Source organism: Phyllobates terribilis, unplaced genomic scaffold (genome assembly GCF_046119375.1).
Source record: "Phyllobates terribilis strain yellow unplaced genomic scaffold, ASM4611937v1 Scaffold_1__5_contigs__length_1240528914, whole genome shotgun sequence".
In the NCBI taxonomy this organism is placed as follows: domain Eukaryota; kingdom Metazoa; phylum Chordata; class Amphibia; order Anura; family Dendrobatidae; genus Phyllobates; species Phyllobates terribilis.
Window position 1 is genome coordinate 354,564,561 of NW_027362761.1, and position 5,954 is coordinate 354,570,514.

The window sequence follows — 5,954 nt, forward strand, 5'->3', positions numbered from 1 at the left end:
CAACTTGTGTATGAGAACAAGGTACCGGATACAGGCTGAAAACAGGAGAGGAAAACTGCTGGCTACAGGTCAGGCATCAGCGGAAGAAAGAGAAAACATAGAAAGTCCTGAGATGTTCCATCATATTCAATATATTCTGTACACAGTGGAACATCTCAGAATACATATATATGTGTACATTTACATATAATACATATTACTACTATTTGTATTATAGATACATGATAATAATAATGAAATGTATTATATATAGATCAGTGCCGTAACTATAAACTTCGGGGCCCCGGGGCAAAACTTCATAGTGGGGCCCTCAACATTTCAATCGAGGTTGTGCGGAACGTGGTGAAGCCTGCTACACATTATTGTATACAACACACAGGCTTCACCACGTCCGCAAGACCTTTAATAGATTTTGTTGTTTATGATGCAAGTTTTAGAAGTTAAATATTCAGTGAATATGTTTGGAAAATTAATAAGGTGAATAATTCCAAATAGTGCACAATTTTCAAATAACTGTATATGTTTATTAACCCCTTTACCCCCGAGGGTGGTTTGCACGTTAATGACCAGGCCAATTTTTACAATTCTGACCACTGTCACTTTAAGAGGTAATTACTCTGAAACGCTTCAACGGATCCCGCTGATTCTGAGACTGTTTTTTCGTGACATATTGTACTTCATGATAGTGGTAAAATTTCTTCGATATCTCTTGCGTTTATTTGTGAAAAAAAACGGAAGTTTGGCGAAAATTTTGCAATTTTCAAAATTTGAATTTTTATGCCCTTAAATCAGAGAGATATGTCACACAAAAGAGTTAATAAATAACATTTCCCACATGTCTACTTTACATCAGCACAATTTTGGAACCAAAATTTTTTTTTGTTAGGAAGCTATAAGGGTTAAAAGTTGACCAGCGATTTCTCATTTTTCCAACAAAATTTACAAAACCATTTTTTTAGGGACCACATCACATTTGAAGTCACTTTGAGAGGTCTTTATGACAGAAAATACCCAAAAGTGACACCATTCTAAAAACTGCACCCCTCAAGGTGCTCAAAACCACATTCAAGAACTTTATTAACCCTTCAGGTGCTTCACAGGAATTTTTGGAATGTGGAAGAAAAAAATGAACATTTAACTTTTTTCACAAAAATGTTACTTTAGACCCAATTTTTTTTATTTTCGCAGGGGTAACAAGAAAAAATGGACCCAAAATTTGTTGTGCAATTTCCCCTGGGCACGCAGATACCCCATATGTGGGGGAAAAACATTGTTTGGGCGCACGGCAGGGCTCGGAAGGGAAGGAGCTACATTTGACTTTTTGATTGTAAAATTTGCTTGAATAATTAGCAGACTCCATGCTGCGTTTGGAGAGCCCCTGATGTGCCTAAACAGTGGAAACCCCCCACAAGTGACCCCATTTTGGAAACTAGACCCCCCAAGGCACCTATCTAGATGCATAGTGAGCACTTGGAACCCCCAGGTGCTTCACAAATTGATTCGAAAAAGTGGAAAAAAAAACACTTTTTCATTTTTACGAATCAATTTGTGAAGCACCTGGGGGTTCCAATTGCTCACTATGCATCTAGATAGGTGCCTTGGGTGGTCTAGTTTCCAAAATGGGGTCACTTGTGGGGGAGCTCCAATGTTTAGGCACACAGGGGCTCTCCAAACGCAACATGGTGTCCGCTAACAATTTGAGCCGATTTTCCATTCAATTTGTTAGCGGACACCATGTCGCGTTTGGAGAGCCCCTGATGTGCCTAAACAGTGGAGCTCTCCCACAAGTGACCCCATTTTGGAAACTATACCCCTCAAGGATTTTATTAAGGGGTATAGTGAACATTTTGAACCCAGAGGTACGACACAGAATTTGATAACATTAGGTCATCATATTGAATAAGTTGTCATTACTCTTGAGCGCAAGTGCTCGCTACTTGAGTTTGCATCGGGTACTCAGGTATGCACCATGTATCACGGGTGCTCAAGTGAAATGCTCGAGTCCCCGCCCGCATGTTTCACAGTTATTAGACACTCCAAAAAAAACATGCGGGGATCGCTCGTGCATGGCGGGCAATCCCCGTGAGGTTTTTTGGCCGCGAAGCATATGGGGCGGAGACTCGAGCACCCGCGATACTCAGTGCATACCCGAGCTCCCGATGCAAACTCAAGTAGCGAGCACTTGCGTTCAACACTAGTTGCCATATCGTCATCTTTTTTTTTTTTTTTTTACTTTTGAAAAAAAAAACAACCCCAACCCTAACATTAGCACAACCCCAACCCCAGCCCTAGCGTTTATTTTTTACGCCATTCCTCGTGCGGTATAAGTGATGAGATTACTTTATTCTTCGGGTCGGTGCGATTACAGCGATACCAGAATCATATTGGGTTTTTATGATTGACAGCTGTCACACACTAAAAGACACATATTTTGGAAAATCTAGTTTTTGCATCGCCATATTTTGGCCGACAGAGTCATGTGACGGCTTGTTTTTTGCAGGATGAGTTGACGTTTTTATTGGTGCCATTTTCAGGCATGTGACATTTTTTGATCGCTTTCTATTCCAGCTTTTGGGAGGCAGAATAAACAAAAACCAACAATTCAGGAATTGTGTTTTTTTACATTTTTTTATTCTGCTCCGGGTGTGGTAAAATTGATAAGGTAGCTTTATTCTTCGGGTCAGTATGTTTACAGCGGTACCACATTTATACCGTTTTTTATGTTTTGGCGCTTTTACGCAATAAAAGCTATTTTATAGAAAAAAAATTTTTTTTGCATCGCTTTATTCTGAGAGCTGTAACTTTTTGATTTTTCGGATGATGGAGCTGTATGGCGGCTTGTTTTTTTCGGGACGAGATGTCGTTTTCAGCTATACCATTTTTATTTATATTCGTCTTTTTGATCGCGTGTTATTCCATTTTTTGTTTGGCGGTATGATGATAAAGCATTGTTTTTTGCTTTGTTTTTTATTTATTTTTTTACCGTGTTCACTGAAGGGGTTAACTAGTGGAACAGTTTTATAGGCCAGGTCGTTACGGATGCGGCAATACCAAATATGTGTACTTTTATTGTTTGTTTGTTTTTTTTTTCTTAATAATATTTATTGATGGGTACATTATATTTTTATTTTTAGTGAATTATTTTTTTTTTTTTTTTTATATATATTTTTACAATTTTATTTTTTTATTTTTTTTTTCACTTTCTGGGAGTTTTTTTTAACTTTTTTACTTTGTCCCACTATGGGACTTTCACTTTTTTTTATTCTAATCGCCTGCATGGCACAGGAATGCAGCACCATCCCTGTGCCATGCAGGCAGTCAGCGCTGGACAGGGAGAAGATAGTTTGGAGATGCACTGCGCATGTCCAAACAATCTTACTGCTGTCTGGTGACCCGGATGTTGTCATGACGACATCGGGTCGTCATGGCAAGACCCGGAAGCCGCGGCAGACAGTGCTGGAGGCCGGAAGAGGAGGTGAGTATACCGATCACCTCCCCTTGCCACCGCAATGCTGCGATCGCCTTCGATCGCAGCATTGCGGGGGTTAATGTGCTGGGAGAGGTGCCGGACCGCTCCCTGCACATAGTACCGGGTGTCAGCTGTGACAATCAGCGGACACCCGGCGGCGATCGCGCCCGCACAGCCTGTGTGCGCGCGCGATCACGATAACGTACTAATACGGGTCAGGCTCTTAAAGCCCATGGCACAGACGCGTATTAGTACGTCATGGGCTGTAAAGGGGTTAAATAGCAGGGCTTCTCACAGTTTGTCACAGAGATATTTGTGTCTACTGAGACTGTCTCCTCTCAATGATGCTGAGCGTTTGTTGCAGTCAGTGTGCACTGTGCCGGCCTTGCCAACTCTCTGTGATCTCCAGACTAACATATTGTTACAAATCTTGTGCTATGAGACTCTCCAGGCCAGTGCAGGTTTCCATTCATTGACAGCTGGCAGAGCTCCTGGAAATTATTGAAATGATAGTCTCTCCTGTCCTCCGGGTGACATTGTCTGACAGGAATATAGGAGCTGGGTATTTTATGAGAAATTAAAGTATTAGGCTGCGTGCACACGATGCGTTTTTCATGCGTTTATGCTGCGGAATTTCCGCAGCGGAAACGCATCAAAAACGCATGGTAATCCGCACCCCATGGTCCCCAATGGCATTCCGCAATGTCAATGCCCATGCTGTGGATTTTTCCGCAGCGTTTCTGCAGCGCAAATAAATCCGCAGCATGTTCATTAATTTTGCAGAAGAGCAGCGGAAGCGCCACCATTGACTTGCATTGAGACGCATAGAATCCGTGTCTGTACATTTGTACAAGCGGATTTTATGCGTCTCTATGTGCTGATGGTACCCAGTTCTGGAGGAGAGGAGACTCTCATCCAGACCTGGGTACCATTGTACCTGTAAAAAAAAGAATAAAATAATAAATAAAGTTTATATTCACCTGTCCGGCGGCCCCTGCAGCGCTTCTCCTTCCAGGACCTGAGATGACGTCGCGGTCATGTGACCGCAGGCTGTCTAGCGAGATGTCGGCAACCCGGAAGAAGCCAGGATGAGCGCGACAGCACACGTTGCGGGGGATCGGGGGTAAGTATAGCTTTATTTTTTTATTTTTACGGTCACACTATATAAATCCATGCCTTTTGCATGGATTTAAATAGTGTGACCTAGTTGTCAAGCACTTTCCAAGTGATGCTATCATAGTCATGAAAATACAGAAAAATCTTAATGAGAAGGTGTGTCCAAACTTTTGGTCTGTCCTGTATATAAATATGTTAGACAGAACTGTGAAACACCATGTGTAAATACACAGTGCTGATCGCTGATAGGTACATTACCTGGTGGTCCGGACATGTATGTTTTAGCGCGCCTACCGCGACGCATTTTTCGGAACTACCTTCGTCAGGGGGTGGCGTCCGAAACACTAGCCCTGAGTATAAAAAGGCAGTGGAGGTCGAGATAGGAATATAATAATTCACTACAATTGGCTGTTTCTGTTTTCTTTCAGCAATCAGCATTGTCCATCTATACATGGCGATTTATAGTTCAGCATAACATAACAGCATTTCTTCTTTGGGCATATAGATATACATTTTATATAGTGGAACATCTCAGAACATTTACATATATGATTATGTGTTCCTGCCCTCGATATCCCTTTACCTGTATACTGTCTCCATTTCAGTTCCTATTCATGTATATTGGGAGTGCTCTGTCCTTAATGCGATCCTTCTGTATGTTTAGTAACTGTGTATTTCCTATGTGGTCCCTCTTCATGTAAAGTACCTGTCTACTGTCCGTAGTGTTGCCCATCTTCATGTATTGTAAAGAGGAACAGCATTACTCAATCAAGTCCCTATTCTTCTGTCATAGGATTGCTGAGGCCTGTGACTTGCTGCAGCAGTCAGGTGACAAGGACAACGAATCCTCTGATATTTCTCAGTTTGTTATTTTTACTAAACTTATGCCCCCAGTAAAGCTTTTATTTAACCCAGACAATCACTGCGGCTATCATTATGTGTTTGAGAACTTTAGGGATTATACTGTGGAATTCATCATTCTGCGTTTCCAGATGTGGGTGACCATAATGTTTTGGGGCAATCGTAATGTGTTGAGGGATTGTGAGGGATCATACTGTGGAGGTAAACATTCTGCTTTAGGGGGCTGCAGGGGATCATACAATGTGGGGAGTGGGGACCATCATAATGTGTTTGGGGGCTATTAGGGATCATACTGTGGGGGGGGGGTCATCATTCTGTGTTAAAGGGCTGTGGGGGGTCATATTGTGTTTGGGGAGCGTAGAGGCCATCATAGTGAGTTAGGGACTTCTGGGGGCCACGATACTGAGTTGGGTGTTGTCGGGGTCATCAATATGTGTTTGGGGGCTGTAGGGGATCATACTGTATTGAGGGTGCTGTGGGCGCCATCATATTATATCGGGTTGCTGTG